We start from the raw sequence: 17,644 nt of genomic DNA, 5'->3' as shown, positions 1-17,644 counted from the left end.
CAGTCATCTGTCTAGATAGAGCCAGAGGATGAGCATTAGGGGAACATATGTAATCAAAACCTATTGAAGTCCCGGGTAGGAGGCTACAAAGGTTGGAATCAATTCTATCCTGGAATGTGCAAATGAGAGCTATCCCAGTGGGTTCCTATGCTAGAAAAGGAAGCTCAATGTAAAGGCACTCAAGGGCTTGCTGGGGGTGGAGACAGAAAAGGGGAGGAGGGCACAGGAGTCCACATGGGTGTTGTGATTTTCATTCTGGCCATCAGCCTCAATAATCTGGTTGACATTGCCCTCAGGATGAAGTTGGGGAATCTAGTTGGAGTGAATCTGAGAATTCTCCAAGAGAGTAGAAACAGTCTCCTTCCCCAAATGGAGAAAAAAGAAAAAAAAAAGTATGTTTCTCTCTCTTCTCATTATCAAGCTGATAAAACATCTGTTTACAGTTTCGCTCTTCTCAGCTATGTGCCCTCAATCTTAAGGTTTCACCTGCAAGAATTGACCAAAATTAGTCTAATTTTCTATGCAGGTTGTGACAGTGGCCCTTTCTCTTCTTGATTCCTGGCTTAAGATAATGGGAGAATAGAGTGAGCCAACCTCTCAAGAGGTGTAGGGCAGCTGATCGGCAGATTCTTGGTCAGTACTACAATTTCCAGCTAGCAGATTTCCAGGACTCCCTGACACCCTACTGGCCTCTTCATCTACCTGTACATGGTTCCAACTCACAGGGCATATAAAGCATATGGGGATCTCTTGGGCAAGACTACATAAAGGTTAAGAATATTTAAATATCTGGATTTTACGTATGAAGTGAAAAATGCCAGGTACCACCTTCTTTGATTAATGGAACATATAAAATTATCAAGGAAGAGAATTTGCAACATTAGCTTCAAATATAATTTTAGAAAGTGATCTTGTTCAAATCGAAGAACAAAGGGAAGTTAATCAAATATGATCTTGGAACATACACATAAAATTATTTATAAAATATTCCTGAGCCTCAGAAATGTTAAAGCTAGTAATAAAGATAAAAATACACTCAATGCCATTGTTACATGTATATTAAATGTTAGCTTGAAAATGTGGGAAGAGGAAAGGAATAAAAAGTCAAGTCAGTTTGGGTGAAAAATAACTGTTAATGGTCAGTGAACTGATTTTAAACTTTAACATACATTTGGCATAAAAGGGAAGTCATAAGTGCGTGTATGTATGGACAATATCTCCAAAGATGGTAACACTAGTTAAATCAGGGAAACACTGAGTGATGGGGGTTCAGAATGGTAGGAAGATGCACATTTTGCTGTATGTAATTTTGTACATTCTCATTTTTATGCAATGTAAAAGCTATTTAAAATTATTACAAACTTAATTGAGTGAAAACAGGAAGGTGTAGAGTGGTATCATATTAAGATAACACTTAAGCATATTTAAAAAAATCTTACCAGTTAAGCAGTGATGTATATCAGATATGTGTAATATTTATGTAAGTATAAGTACACAAAGTGACGTGCAAGGATGCAGAGCAAAATCATAGCACTTGTCTCGGGTATGCACATAGTGGGAGGATAAGAGATGGGAGAGCTATGATGGTTAAAGAGAAATTTGATATTATCTATAGGATTTTAATTCTTAAAAAAAAAGAAAGATTGGAAATGTTTGAAAATGTTACCATTGCTAACTCTAGAAGTGTGAATACGTCTATTTGTTATAATGTGCTTCTCCATATAGTGAGTTTTTGTAATTTCAAAGGGTTAGTTAATATTAGTTGACTTGATGATAGCAACAATTCATCCTTCTAGTATTTTTAGCTTTGTAGTTGTTACCTGAGGTTGGATGTGTTTATAGGTGATATACATTAAGGATCAAATGATAAAGAAGTGCCTATCCCCCAAAAGACACATTGCTGCAGAGTTTCTGGTTGTATGATAATTGCACTGGAGTCTTGTGGGTCCCCATAATTTAGGAGCATAAAATCAAAATAACAAACCAAAAGTAAAGATAAATATTTTCTTCTTTTTTTAAGATTTATTTATTTATTTGTTCATGAGAGACAGAGAGACAGAGAGAGGCAGAAACACAGGCAGAGAGAGAAGCAGGCTCCATGCCGGGAGCCCGACGCGGGACTCGATCCTGTGACTCCAGGATCGTGCCCTGGGTCAAAGGCAGGCGCCAAACTGCTGAGCCACCCAGGGATCCCAAGATAAATATTTTCTATTCATCCTGCAGAATTCATAATTTTTCTCCCTTTCTCCCTGCTCCTGTACATGTTTTTGATGATTTTGTTGCTCCATTTAGTCTCTTTATCCATCTTCTTCACTCCTAGCTCTTACTTTTTAGTGCTTTTAACATGCATCTTTTTTGTATCAGTGCTTTTGAAAAATGTGCATTGTGTGATATGCATATAATTTCAATTCATGTAGGTGTGTTGCTCCTATCTACTTCTACTATTTTTCATTATATTTACTAAAAACTTTTCAATATCCAACCACAGTATTTTGAGTACAACAAATCCATTGCTTCTAACCATTCCATGAGATTGCATGGTGTCCATCCATCATATCTTGCCGACCCAGCCATACTCCCCATAGGAGATTAACAGGTGGTCCTCCAGTTTTACTACTGCAATGAACCCCATGGCACATCTCCTATGAACCTGTGTGAAAATATCTGAGTCACACACCTACCAGCAGATTTGTGGGGTTATGTAGAGTATCATCTTTTTATTCTGCACATCTATAGACAGGTTTGCTCTCCAAAATGGTTCTATTTGCCAGCGCTCCTATATGCCTGAGTTCTCACCAGCACATGGCACATCCTAGCTTTCTAGTCTTAATCTAAAAGGTACAAAGTGAGATCTTGTTTTAATATACACATGTGATAGTACTAATGATCTAATCATTTGAGTATCTCTCTTTTTTAAAAGATTTTATTTATTTGAGAGAGAGAGAGCATACAAGGAGGGGGAGTGGCAGAGGGAGAAGGAGAAGCAGGCTCCCCACAGACCAGGGAGCCTGATGCAGGGCTCCATCCCAGGATCCCAGATCATGACCTGAGCTGAAGGCAGATGCTTAATCCACTAAGCAACGCAGGTGCCCCCATTTTGAGTGTAATTTTATATGCTTTTCTGATTTCTTCTAAAAAATAGTCTGTTCATGATTTTTTGCTTCTTTTCTCTAGGGCCATCTTATTCTATTTACTTGTTGGTCTATAGAAATCTATTATATAATTACATATATATTTGTTTATTATATATTGCCTAAATATGCCTCTATTATACAGTTTATGCGCATCACACATTTATATTTATATATTTATTTGGAAATGTAGAAATTTCAAATATCTTCTGCCATTTTGCAATTTCCTCTTAACTTTGTCTATTTATTCTATGATTCACTGTCTAGAAATTGTTTTTTTTTTTTTTTGATATAATAAAGGTTACCATTTTTGTCTTATATCTGCTTGTTTTTGGTATACTTTAAAGATATCTTTCTAAGACCCTGCCACAAAGATACTCTATGATATTTTCTTTCTAACTTTATTGTTTCATTGTTCCTATTTAGGTCTTTAATTGATCTAGAGTTCCTATTTGCATAGGATGTTATGTGGAAATCAAGGTTAATTTTCTTTATTTACAGTATGAACCATCTCCAAACTGAGAGCTAGTTGTAACTATAGGTAAAAAAAAAAAAAAAAAAAAAAAAAAAGGATTATAACAACATTAACCAAAAATATGGCATTTTCAATAAAAATCTCCTGCATGGCCAAAAGAGGTACAGAACAAAGAAAGAGAATTACTTGGAAGACCCAAACAAATTTATACCCTGCCAAAATACCATTAGCCAAGCATCACTGCTTTATATTTGACATTTGTAGAATTATAGACCATTAGGAAAACATCAGACTAAGCTAACAGAAGCTACTGGCAGGGGTGGGATTTTTCTTGAATCTTAATGGCTTTCATGTGGATGTTGACTGATAGAAGGAGAAGGAAAACCTCTTTTTGATAAGGTACAAACAATTGTTTCAAACACTCTGACTTCACCTTGACCTGTTTCCAGATGATTTATTTGATCCTATAAATAGCTCCAGCTTAGACAACCCTTCACCCTTGGCTTTGCAACCCCAATTCCTTCCCTATTTATATCTTCGGAGACTGGCACTGCTTGTTCATGTAACAATGACTACTAAATCTAGATCTTTTTATCTTCTGCCCAACCTCACAAAAAATGCTGATGTTCAGAGTGTTGTACAGTAGACAGACTATCCATCAAGTCCGTCTTGCTGGCAGACTGGCTGACTTCTGTGTTTATGGAATTCAAAGACTTGCCAAGTAAATAAATATAGCAAAAAACACATCCCAAATTAGACATACCCCTAAATAAGTTATTGTAGGTAATTTGCCAAGAGCTTTCTTCCCTGACTTCCAGACTGCCTGTGTTTAAGGTCAAAAGGTTACAGCATTTTATGCCTGCCAGGATCTAGCATCCGGTCATCCCATCTGCCTAAAGAACTTTCCTGCTTATCACAGCAAGCCTAAGGAGTCTGTTTGAATTTATTGAAGGATTGTTAGCAAACCCGCCAGAGCTCCTGGCCTATTGTTCGTAACCAGTAGTATTATCTTTGAGTCCAGAGCACAGTTTATCTTTCCTCAGGAAGACAGATATTGAGACATTGAAGGGGCACACACTCTCTCTCTAGCCAATGATGAAAAATCGAGTCCAAAAAGTAACTCATATGAGGACTTATTTTGCTGTTTCTCAGCTACTGGATCAATCTGTCCAATTTCTAAGTAGTTCTTGCTTTTATTTTGTTTTTATTTATTTATTTTTTTAAAGATTTTATTTATTTATTCATGAGAGATAGAGAGAGAGAGAGAGAGAGAGAGAGAGAGAGAGGCAGAGACACAGGCAGAGGGAGAAGCAGGCTCCATGCAGGGAGCCTGACGTGGGACTCAATCCTGGGTCTCCAGGATCAGGTCCTGGGCTGAAGGCAATACTAAACCACTGAGCCACCCAGGCTGCTCTAGTTCTTGCTTTTACTGGGAAACGTTCCTGCTTTGCAGAGAGCAGTAAAGGGGAAGGTATAGGAAAGCTGGATGGGGTAAGGAAAAGAAACTGGAATTCAAAATAACTGATAATGAGATGCCTTCCTGTTCAAATCCAACAAAAAGGAAGCTTTTGTGGTTGTTAAACTGGTCCAATTTCAATTAAATTTAAATCGTTAACTTTTAGAAGAGTACAAAGCAAAGGAATTTGCTAAAAATGTGTTATTTTTAAAAAATGATAACTGTACTTTGATATATTTTTAAAACATAAAATATTTTAGCTCTAATTCTAGTTGATTCTAGAAGGGCATGATTAAGGGAGGGCTTCACATGCTGCATAGGGAAACCTAAGTGACTTTCTATGGTGACAAGAGCATAATTTAGTAACATCACATATATCTGGGGCTCAGAGGTCTAACACGCTTTTCCTTCTTGAGCACTGCCATGAACTTGGATTTAAGTTCTAAACATGTCTGATGGCTAAAACAAACATCACAAAGCCCTGGAAGCCAATATAAATCCCATAAGTGAATCTCATGCCCCAGTTTGGATGATTAACTTGATTTTTAAAATTACTTTCTCCATTTTACATTTGAGAAAATTGAAGCACAGAGGTGTAGAGAGCAAGCAGGGTCTGTATTATTCTATTTACCCTACAGATGAAAAAAACCCAGGCTTAACAAAGGAGTTTAAGTATAAAACCATAAGAGATGCTTAACTATAGGAAACAAACTGAGGGTTGCTGAAGGGGAGGTGAGTGGGGGATGGGGTAACTGGGGGATGGGCATGACTTGATGTCATGAGTACTGGGTATTATATGCAACTGATGAATCACTGAATACTACCCTGGAAACTAATAATACACTATAAGTTACCTAAATTGAATTTAAATAATACACTATAAGTTACCTAAACCAAGAAATATAATGCGGAAAAAAATATAGTGCCCAAGTTCTCACATCTAATATTTTAGTTTTCTAGAGAATGAATATGACTCAATTATGAAGAGATGCGCCCCAACAACCTTAACTCTTAGAAGCTTCCTTCTCAGGTTGTAACATGGAGGTGCCGCAGTACTTTGAGGCTGGAATATGTCCTAGGAAGGCCTGGCTTTATTGGCCCTTCAGCTGCCAGCTCTGTTTGTCAGTGTTGGTGGCTCCTCAGTCTTCCACCAACTTGTGATAAGTGATTGAACTAGATCAGAGGAGAGCCGAAGAAAGGCTAAGCCTGGGAAGTGGTTGGCTGAGTGGAAACATGAGATAGATTTGAGAAATGTTTTGGAAACAATATGTAAGATTGACTGAAAGGTAGACTTTCATCATGTACTCATTACCTCTCTGGGAAGTATCTCATGGCCTAATGGTGTCAGTTCAAGAGGTATCACTTCATTTGATTTATACTTCTTTAGTCCACAGTGTGTGTTTAATAAATAGTCCCCAGCCATATTTGCATCACAAGTATTAAGAATACACTTTGAATTGTTTTCTAGATGTATAGATTTTATGACCAAACTATATAGTGGCTGGGTTTCTACTTTAGAGAAATTAAATATCAGAAGATTACACTATACACTCACTGATGTCTTTTAATGATGTAACTCTTGATTAACACGGTCCTTTACAAAGTTGACCAGCAATGACAATACTATTGTATTAGTTCAGCCATCGGCAATTTTTAAAAAGTTATTACTGCAGCATAACCGACGTGCAATGTTATACCAGTTTCAGGTGCATGACATGTTGATTTGATGATTCTACACGTGACTCTGTGCTCACCATGATAAGTGAGGCAAGCAGGTTTTCTGCAGTGAACTAGATCTCTCCTCAATGATTGAGGATATTACTAAATCATTTTCTTTATTGTGACCATTATTGTCATAACACAAGCAAATGCACCAAACCCAGATTCATCTTGCTTACTCTTAATCTTGCAGACATTATGGAGATCAGAAACACCTAAAGAGGCAACATGCCCTTCATCCTTCCTCTTTCCAGTAGCATCTTCATCTCCATTCTCCTGTTCAAAAAGAGCCAATTGCCCATAATAGATCAGTTAATCCTCATTATTTGTGATTAGGTATTTATAATTTTGTCTACTCCCTCCAATAGACTTGTAATCCACAAAACAATGCTTGCAATGTTTCCTGTCATTAGCAGACCCACGCTGAATAAAAAATTGGGTCACCTGATGCGAAGTCTCCTGAGGGTGACGAAGGTGATTCTCTATTTTCTTATTTTGGTTTTCCTTTCAGTGAACAACTATGCTTTTTCTGTTCTATTCAGTTTCCATTCTTTTCCCAATCTTGTGTGTTTTACTAGTAACTTAACTGTTTGACAAGATCCCCAAGAGCAGTAGTGAAGTGCTGTCTAGGACTATTGTGTGCATGAGATTGGGATGTGTGTTAGAGAAGTTTCATTTAGGAATGAGTTATGGTGTCATTGGCTGTGAGTTCAATGTGAGTGACTAAGCAATAGGAACATCTAGAAAAAAGGAAGAGAAAATTCTCCACCACCATGTGAGGCCATTCCAGAAAGAGCTAGAGTTACATGTGGAAGAGCTGAATGCATGGGAAAGCTAGGGGAAGGATGGAAACCTGGCTGAACCTATTCTTGAGATGACTACTGAGAAAAAATGTGCAGTGGGGAGTTTGTTGTATTGCTGAAAGCCAAAGAAGTTAAAGGTCACATCTCCCAGGGTCAAAAATCTGTTATCCTTCCTCCACTAGGGCTGGAAATTAGTGCATTTCAAAAGGTGATATGTTGTGGGAAACAAAAAACAAAACAAAACCCCACATGAGGGACAGATTGTGCAGACCAGAAGGATGTGAAAGAATGAAAAATTCTATAGAAATGGGGTTTTGTGGAAGAGTCATTTCCATGCTGATGAGATAGGCTCCTTTTCAGAGGATGTGGGCAAACAAATCAATGTAATGCAAATGGTGTTTAGGTTGGGGAAGGTGTTTTGAATAGAGGCTTGTGAGAACCTAGCCTTGTGTTTCCCCTAGAAGTAATAGTTCAGTATTTGCAAAGTCTGTGTTCCAGGCAACTTAATAGTACAAGGTATTCCAAACAGAAGGGGTCTGGTGTATTTGTCTTACATATGAAAAAAGGGATACCTGTTTTACAAAACAGAATTTCAAAACTGAGTTTCAAAGAATATTAATAAGTGCTATTAAAAATGCTTGGTTCTGCAATAAACCTAGTACATTTTTAAGTACTATATTTTACTAAGCATTTTAAACAAAACAATATCCTGAATGTGAAGGATCAAACACAAATACTAGAGCTCAGTATTCCAGATCTTTTCTAATTTGGCCTTGACCTTGACCTACTTGTCCAGTCCTCTCAGGTCTCTTTGCCCTTAGACAAGCCCACATCCCTAAAGCTGGTTACCCATTGACCAAACCTCATGTTTTTTGTCATTGTCCATCTTCCATACTCAGATACTGAATGGGCTCCGTCAGTTCAAATGCCAATCACTCAGTGAAGCCTTACAGTACCCTTCCACAATGGAAAAGGGAGGAAACATAACTAATATGTGGCATGACATTGATATTAATATGACTGTGCTGACTGCAATGTGGAGAATGGCTTGCAGAAGTATATGATGTGGTGTTTGTTAGATTCAGATATTTATTTAATAGCCATATCTTGAGTATATATTCTAATTTACTAATCAGGACTTGAAGATGGGGATCATGGGTTTGAATTTTTTCCCTTGTGAAATAAAGGACGGCATCTTAGATGTAATATACTATCATACACTGTAAAGAAGTCACTTTATGTAAAAAAGTAACATACACTTTGGTATTGTGTACGTTAGAATGTTAAAATAAGGTGAATGCTTTTATTAGACAAACAATATGCTTATATGTACAAATGTCACTTTGTTGAAGCTTTTATCTCCTTGAGAATATAGTATTGAACTCAAAAAGAAACAATTTAAACTAGAATTTAGCAATAAAAAGAAAACAATACTTGAGTGGAAAAAATAATTCTCAAGTTTGTGTTAGTTGAGTCACACCATGAGCTAGTAGAGTTTGAATAACCTTTCACCTTTTTTTATGTAAATACAAAAGGATGTATTTTGGAAGAAGTCATAAGAGTTGGAAATTTTCATCTTCTTTGGAAATAAATCAACTATAAGAGAAGACATTGAAAAAAGACTTGGATAGTGATCAAGTTTCAGTTCACAACAAAAGGATATGCATCTGGCCAGAATTTAAACTTAATAAAATTTAATGAACATTTTTTTTTCTGTCTGGATTTAGGAGCAGGTGGTAGTTTATCATTCATAAATATTTACTTGGTTAATTTTTTCACCATTAGTGTATATATAGGAAATGTGTAATTCCAGTTGAGTAGACTGAGGCACTTGCCTTTTCCAAGTGTAGATTGGCTTATTTTCTGGCTGTAAATTTCCTACCAGTAGGATGAGAGACATAATACAGCTTGATGTCAGGCAGGCCTGGGTTCCATCTGTAACTTCCATATGTAGGGCCATTGAGAAAATTCCTTAATCCCTCTTACGAGTTTTCTATTCTGGTTGTAACAAATTACCACAAATTTAGTCATCTGAACGACACAAATTTATTATCTTACAGTTTTGGAGGTAAGAAGTCCTAAAATCAAGATGTTGGCACTGTTGCATTCCTTCTGTTGGCCTTAGAGGAGAATCTATATCTTTTCCAGCTTCTACAGGCAACCTACATACCTTGGCCCGTGGCTCCTTTCTCTATCTTCAAGGCCAGAAGCACAGCATCTGCAAATCTTTCCCTCTCTCTATTTTTGACCTCGTTTTCTGCAATTGCATCTCCTTTTTGACTCTCCTTCCTCCCTCTTCCGTTTTTAAGGACTCTTATGGTTAAATTGGGTTCACCTGGATAATTTGGGATAATTTCCCCATCTTAAGACTTTTAAACACATCTGCAAAGTCCACTTTGCCATGTAAAGCAATATATTCACAAGTTCTGGCGATTAGGAGGTGGCTATTTTTGGGAAGACATTATTCTGTGTACTACACCTTCTAATTCTCATTTTTATCATGTCTACAGTGGAAACCACAGATAGTGCCTCACTCCTTGAGGTGAAATAAGCTCTTAACATACAAGTTGACATAAAGAGGGCACTCAGTTGCACAGAATTATTGTGTAAGAGTCTATACTGTGATGCTCAATTTAGTTTGCATTATTTTGGAATAGAGTAGTATACAGATAAACATTTTCTAGGTGAGACATTTAATATTTTCAACTCTTATTTATATTTATTCATTGTAATGATTTTAAAAGTGAATCTAAGTGATGTACATGATTTTTCTTAAATAGTATATAATTAGATGATTATAATGACATTCTAACAAGAGGATAGAACTTTAAAATCCGGTAAACATGGGTTCTAATCTCAGTGTTGTCACTTGTCAGCTGGATAGCCCTCAGCAATTTATTTAACTTCTTTAACGTTGTTTCCATGTTTAAAAAAATAGGGATAGTAGCATTTACTCCTTAGGATAGCTTGGGGGGTTAAATTAAGAAAATATAAGATAAAATATCCTATTTATGTTTGAGGGCTGCTGTAACAGCCCTCTACTATAAGCTTAGAGATTTAGAGATTTAGAGATTTAGAAAACCAGAAATTTATTCTACCACTGTTCTAGAGATTGGAAGTCTGAAATCCAGATATTGGTGCATTCTAGGAAGGAATGCTTCCTTCAGTTTCTGGAGCCTTCTGGTATTCCTTTATGGCAACATTACTAATCTCTGCCTTCATCTTCTTCCCTGTGTGCCTCGCTGTGTCTTCTTTTCTTATAAAGACATAAATCATTGATTTAGATCCATCTTAAATTCAAGATAATTTCATCTCAAGATCCTTACCTGATTATGTTTGTGAGACCCTATTTTCCACTAAGGTCATATTTTGGATTCCAGGTAGGTATAAATTGATGGAGATGGGGGCTCTATTCAACCCACTATAATACTATTACGTTGTCTCATATAAAATGTTTTATTATTCTCATTTTCTAAATCTCAATATGTTGAATCATAATATTTTGAATTTCATTTACTCAACAAGTAGTAATTGTCTAGTGCAATGGACTGAATGTTTGTGTGCCCTGAAATTTAGATGTTGAAGACCTAATGCTCTTACCCAGGCTGTGCCCCAGAACGGGTGACCTACTTAGAATTGGCCTAACAAATCTTTCAGTTACAGGCAAAACCACAAAAGAAGAAGCGACTAACAAAAGCCAGTCAGAACCTGAATGATCCAAGATGGCAGCTGATTTGACCTTAATCAACCCCAGGCATAATTATAAGTGAATTATATTACATTAGCATGGTAAATGACACACCCTCAGGAGCCATGACAGTTCTGACCAAAGCCTATTAAGTAAGAAAAAGAGGTGGCACTCCAGTTCCAGGAAAGCCCTGCTTCTTTCCAAAATAGCTTATGCATAATCCTCCCCTTATCACCCTGACCTCATAAAACCCAAATGTACCCAAATAAGAAGTTGATTTATGAACTTGATTCCTGCTTCTCCATGTTTTGGGCACTGAATAAATTTTGGGCTGTTAAATGCTCAGCCTCAGTTCTGTTTTTGGCTTTGCTACATAGGATTGAAAGTAACTCACAAGGAAAGACAGGGGGTCTCCTCAGGGTTCCTAACCTATTACAAAAAGGGAAATTAGCAGCAATTCCCACTGTGATGATATTTGAAGGAGGGACATTTGAGGACTAACTAGGTTATGAAGGTGGAGCCTTCATGAATGGGATTAGGGTTTTTATAAGAAGAGTCCCAGGAATGAGCTCACTCTGTTTCTGCCATGTGAGGAACCTGGAAGAGTTCTCTTACCGGAACCCAACTATGTTGGCATTTGATCTTGGACTCTCCGTCTCTTCAGCTGTGACCAACAAATTTTTGTTGCTTATAAGCCACCCAGTTTGTGGTATTTTGTTTTAGGAGCCTGAGCTGACTCTGACTAATACACTCAGTAAGTCCTAGCACTGAATTAGGAGCTAGAAGCCCTGTACTCAGAGTTCCTTAATTTTTCCAAAGCTAAATTACTATACAATTTTATTTTTCACTTGGTATTTATCATATCCTTTACTGGATTCCAGCTTTCATACCCTCCTTCCCAGAGTTTGGCTCTTGCTACCTCAATTTGTGAACCCTGTGTTGTCTAGAGGAATGAGCCTTTTCCACAACCACACACTGACTCCATAAGTGTGGCTTCAGGCTTAGTTTTTTTTTTTTTTTTTTTTTAATTTATTTTAATGATTTTTTCGGTGTATTTTTTTATTAGAGTTCGATTTGCCAATATATAGTATAACACCCAGTGTTCATCCCATCAAGTGCCCTCCTCACTGCCAGTCACCCAGTCACCCCACCTCCTGCCCACCTCCCCTTCCTCTACTCTTCGTTCATTTCCCACAGTTAGGAGTCTCTCATATTCTGTCACACTCTGATTTTTCCCACTCATTTTTTCTCCTTTCCCCTATAATCCCTTTCACTATTTCTTATATTCCCTGTACAAATGAAACCATGTTTGTCCTTCCCCGATGGACTTACCTCACTCAGCCCAATACCCTTCAGTTCTATTCACATTGAAGCAAATGGTGGTTATTCATCGTTTTTAATGGCTGAGTTATATTCCATTATATATATAGACCACATCTTCTTTATCCATTCATCTGTCGATGGACACCAAGACTCCTTCCACAGTTTGGCTGTTGTGGACATTGCTGTTGTGAACATTTGGGTGCAGGTGTCTCAGTCTTTCACTTCATCTGTATCTTTGGGGTAAATACCCAGTAGTGCAATTGCTGGGTCGTAGGGCAGGTCTATTTTTAACTCTTTGAGGAACCTCCACACAGTTTTCCAGAGTGGCTGTACCAGCTCACATTCCCACCAACAGTGCAAGAAGGTTCCCCTTCCTCCACATCCTCTCCAAACATTTATTGTTTCCTGTCTTGTTAATTTTCACCATTGTCACTGGTGTGAGGTGGTATCTCATTGTGGTTTTTTTTTTTTGTATATTTTTTATTGAAGTTCAATTTGCCAACATATAGCATAGCACCCTGTCAAGTGCCCCGCTCTGTGTCCATCACCCAGTTTTTAGAAATGACAAATACCCACCGTTTGCTTCAACGTGGATGGAACTGAAGGGTATTATGCTGAGTGAAGCAAGTCAATTGGAGAAGGACAAACAGTATATGGTCTCATTCATTCAGGCTTATTTTTGATAACAGGTCTTTGGAAAGCTCTCCTCCCATCATCAGCCTTAACTCATCACAAGGTCCCGTCTTAACCTCTGGGGCTGGATTCTTGTCCTGATAAATGTAAGGAGAGGTGCAAACAATTAAATGTGCTGGTGGTTTAGCAAGGAGTCAAAGAGGTGACAACATCTAGAAGAATGATTAGGGAGGAAAGAGTACCAACAAAGGCAGCAACAAATGTAGGGGCCCAGGGAGGGGATAGAATTCTGGGTGTTGAAGGAAATACAGGTGCTGTTTTTGGTGCACAGCAGTAGGTGAGGTGAAAACAGCAGGCTGGTGCAGCTTCACTAGAAATGTCATTGCTGTGAGCAGTGACAGACTCACAGCTCTTTGATCTGCTGGATTTGGCACAGCTCAAAGGAGTTTCCCTTTGATCCTTTGCCTCACAGTGAGGCTCTCAGAGGTGTTATAGCTGGTTTCGTGCACTTTGTGGCTAAGCAAAAATATAGTTGGACTCTCCACAACAGGAGATTGCTCTGGAGGAAGGACTACCAGACACAGATTACTGTAATATTCTTGATGAGAAAGGTTGACCCAAAGTCCTGGGAATAGAAATAGAATGGAGAGTCCAACATACCTATGAAATCTACTTTGTGGATGTGTAATTGACATTAATTAAGCAGTTATCTAAATGTTTGCCAAACTGCTTGATTCTAAGATGTACACTATTCTTTCTTCTGTTTTAACATCTCTGAAATTGCTATACATCTTAATTACTGATGGCCTGCCAGTAGCGGTGATGTAGTAGTTTTCCTTAATTGCTTATGCATAGACATAAAAAATTCTGGAATGCATGATAGCATTTGGGAAGAGAAAGGTGAAACAACTTTTTTTTTTAAAGAAATATTACACCATCAACATTCCTGATAACACAGAAAATGTTATTGTATATAGACACCAACCATTCTGACCTGAAAAGTATTTCAGATTATTTGGGCTGTGAATGAATATGGAGACATTTTACAATGTTTTATTTTTGTGAAAAAGATATAAAAACATAGGCATAGATAGGCTTTTTAAATACGTATAAAATAAAAATTTCAAGTGATAGGAATGCAAATGCCGTAGTTCAATTGGCAGTATTTTTTGAAAAGAATGCATTTTAAAATTAAAACTTTGATTTGATGAAAATACAGTGACAATGATCACAATTGCACTTGTGATATAAAGACACAGGGAACACAAAGCAAGTCTAGAATGGAATGATAAATTTAGTCTTCTAATTTAGGCAGAGCTACCCTGAGGAAATAGTGCTAAAGATAAAACTTTACATATAAGTAGTTCATTTAGATAAGAAGTAGAGGGAGAGCCCCTTTAAGGCAAAGAAGCACAGAAACTGGAATAGATGGGGAAGAGAGCCTTCTCTAGAACAGGTCCTGCTCACAACTTGATTGCAGAATTCTGGACTCTAGAACTGTGAGAGAAGAAACTTCTTGCTTTAAATCACCAAGTTTGTGATAATTTGTAGTGGCAGTCAGAGAAAATGAATACAAATGCTTAGGATGAGCTTTTAGGGAGAGAAGAGGACCACTGGGTTTGAATGAGACATTCTTACATGTAAAGGACTCTACAGAAGAACAAGTTGACAGAGAAATAAGAAATAAGAAATGAACAGAGAAAGAGAAGCATGGTGTCATGGAAGCCAAGGGATATAATGCTTCAAAAGAGAGGGAGTTGACAACTGCATCAAAAGCTGCCCAACTATGAAGTGGCAGGGCTCTCGATATGGTCCTTGGGTTCAGCTACGTGGAAGATATTAGACCCCACATGGATGTAAAACAGATTGTTTACCAGGAATTATGGTGCCATAGAGTATCTCCCTCAGTATTAGTCACCTCCTCTGTGACTACTTGTGTATAGAATGTGCCAGAAATGATGCTGTGTGACTTCTCAGGCTAGTTTTTAGAAGATTACTTTCACTTTGCTTGTTGGAATCCTTGTGAAGAGCCTTGAGCTGCCATGCTGTGAGGAAGCTTGCAGCCCACACAGAGACACCTATGAAGAAGGAGAAGCCATGAGACTATATAAAGAGAAAGAGGCTTACAGCTACTCCAGGCTATGGGCTGCCAGCTCCACTGAACTGAATATTAAGAGATAACTGGATCCATCAAGTGGAACCTCTTCTGACTCAGAAAAACCTGGATAGATAATAAAATAAGTGTTGCTATTTTAAGCCACTGTTATTTAATACAAGAAAAGACATGAACAGAAATCTCACAGAGGAAGACATAGACATGGCCAACATGCATATGAGAAAATTTTCTGCATCACTTGCCATCAGGGAAATACAAATCAAAACCACAATGAGATACCACCTCACACCAGTGAGAATGGGGCAAATTAACAAGGCAGGAAACAACAAATGTTGGAGAGGATGCGGAGAAAGGGGAACCCTCTTACACTGTTGGTGGGAATGTGAACTGGTGCAGCCACTCTGGAAAACTGTGGGGAGGTTCCTCAAACAGTTAAAAATATACCTGCCCTACGACCCAGCAATTGCACTGTTGGGGATTTACCCCAAAGATACAAATGCAATGAAACGCCGGGACACCTGCACCCCGATGTTTATAGCAGCAATATCCACAATAGCCAAACTGTGGAAGGAGCCTCGGTGTCCAACGAAAGATGAATGGATAAAGAAGATGTGGTTTATGTATACAATGGAATATTCCTCAGCTATTAGAAATGACAAACACCCACCATTTGCTTCAACGTGGATGGAACTGGAGGGTATTATGCTGAGTGAAGTAAGTCAGTCGGAGAAGGACAAACATTATATGTTCTCATTCATTTGGGGAATATAAATAATAGTGAAAGGGAATATAAGGGAAGGAGAAGAAATGTGTGGGAAATATCAGAAAGGGAGACAGAACGTAAAGACTGCTAACTCTGGGAAACGAACTAGGGGTGGTAGAAGGGGAGGAGGGCGGGGGGTGGGAGTGAATGGGTGATGACACTGGGGGTTATTCTGTATGTTAGTAAATTGAACACCAATAAAAAATAAATTAAAAAAAAAGAATAGTAATCAGAACATGATGTATGGAGCTAAGTGAAGAAAAGTAATATGCTCTCATTATTTGAATCTGTTCTCAACAAGATCACAAACGGGAATTTCAGAACCACTTTGAATTCTTTAATTTTATGGAGCCAAATTGGCACTTGAAAAACTTTTCCCATCAAAGTTTTGATCACACTGCACTCTGGGATATAACTGAAAGTTGTTTTATTTTCTCATAAGATTCATAGTAGATGGATCTTACGTGTACAACTTAGCAATTTACTTCTTAGTTTTCAGCACATATTTGGCATCAATCCTGAGTTTGGGTTGTGAAAAATTAAGCTTTTGGGCAAAATTCCAAAACTAAATGGATGCTTATGCTAAATCTACAATTGCTTATCAAAGCATATTGATTCTAAATGTAATTCATAATTCAGATTAAAAAAATGTATAACACCTCTAACAGGGTCTAAGGTAATACCCCATAATCTAACATAAATTAATGTAGCAAAATGTACCATATTCACTCTAACTTAAACAAATACAGACTATAAAGATTTCATATCAAGCCATTGGCTTATAGCCAGAATAATTTGAAGAAAGAAGTGGTTTTTTTCAGGACATTTTGTGTTTTGGAATTATGGATAAAGGATTGTGCATCTACACCTGCCCTATTTCCCTACCCATGACCACCCACCATACCTAAGGGACTGAGCCTGGGGAAAGTTGCAACCACAGACTGACTGGTTTCATTATTAATTAATCATCACCATGTTCAAAGGGACCCTTGAAATTGCCTGGTAATTCCACCATGTTTCTTTGGTCTCTCATTAAAATTTCAAAACAATTATTTTTCTCTTTACTTGTAGTGGCAGACTTTGTTTTATAATTTCCAAAGAAAACAAGGCCATTGGGAGAAGATTTTCTCAATTTTCTGATATCAAACATGACTCCTGTTATAATAGGCATTTTCTATACCTTCTACTTCAGGCCCACTTTGCCCTATGCTTACAATTCTGTCTTCTTCTCCTTCTCAGGAAACTCCTGCTATTGATTTGCCCTATTTTAAACAGGATAACTCTTAGTTTTCTGTTTTTCAGTGTTGGATAAGTGATGATGGACTAGGTTACACTGGAATACTGGAAGACAAGGTAATGATATATCAAGGGTGTTTATGTGTTTGGGAGATACTAACTAGATGGATGGAACTGGAACCATTAATTCATAAGTTACCCATGAAGGTTATTACTGAAGCTTTGGACATGGGCACAATTGGCCAGAGCGAAATTGTATAAAGTGAAAAGGGAAGAGGATCCAGACCTGGGTCATGAGTTA

General features: G+C 37.7%; 1 long non-coding RNA gene across 1 annotated transcript in view; it reads left to right on the top strand.

Moving 5' to 3' along the window:
* Positions 1-17,460, top strand: part of LOC119867012 — a 53,358-nt gene extending 35,898 nt beyond the window's left edge. Inside the window, exon 3 of the long non-coding RNA XR_005381991.1 lies at positions 17,410-17,460. This is a non-coding gene — a long non-coding RNA (uncharacterized LOC119867012). The remainder of the gene's footprint in view (positions 1-17,409) is intronic.
* Positions 17,461-17,644: the final 184 nt, after the last annotated feature.

The sequence above is a fragment of the Canis lupus genome, chromosome 31 (assembly GCF_011100685.1).
Source record: "Canis lupus familiaris isolate Mischka breed German Shepherd chromosome 31, alternate assembly UU_Cfam_GSD_1.0, whole genome shotgun sequence".
Classification (NCBI taxonomy): domain Eukaryota; kingdom Metazoa; phylum Chordata; class Mammalia; order Carnivora; family Canidae; genus Canis; species Canis lupus.
This window is presented reverse-complemented; position numbering and strand designations above follow the sequence as displayed.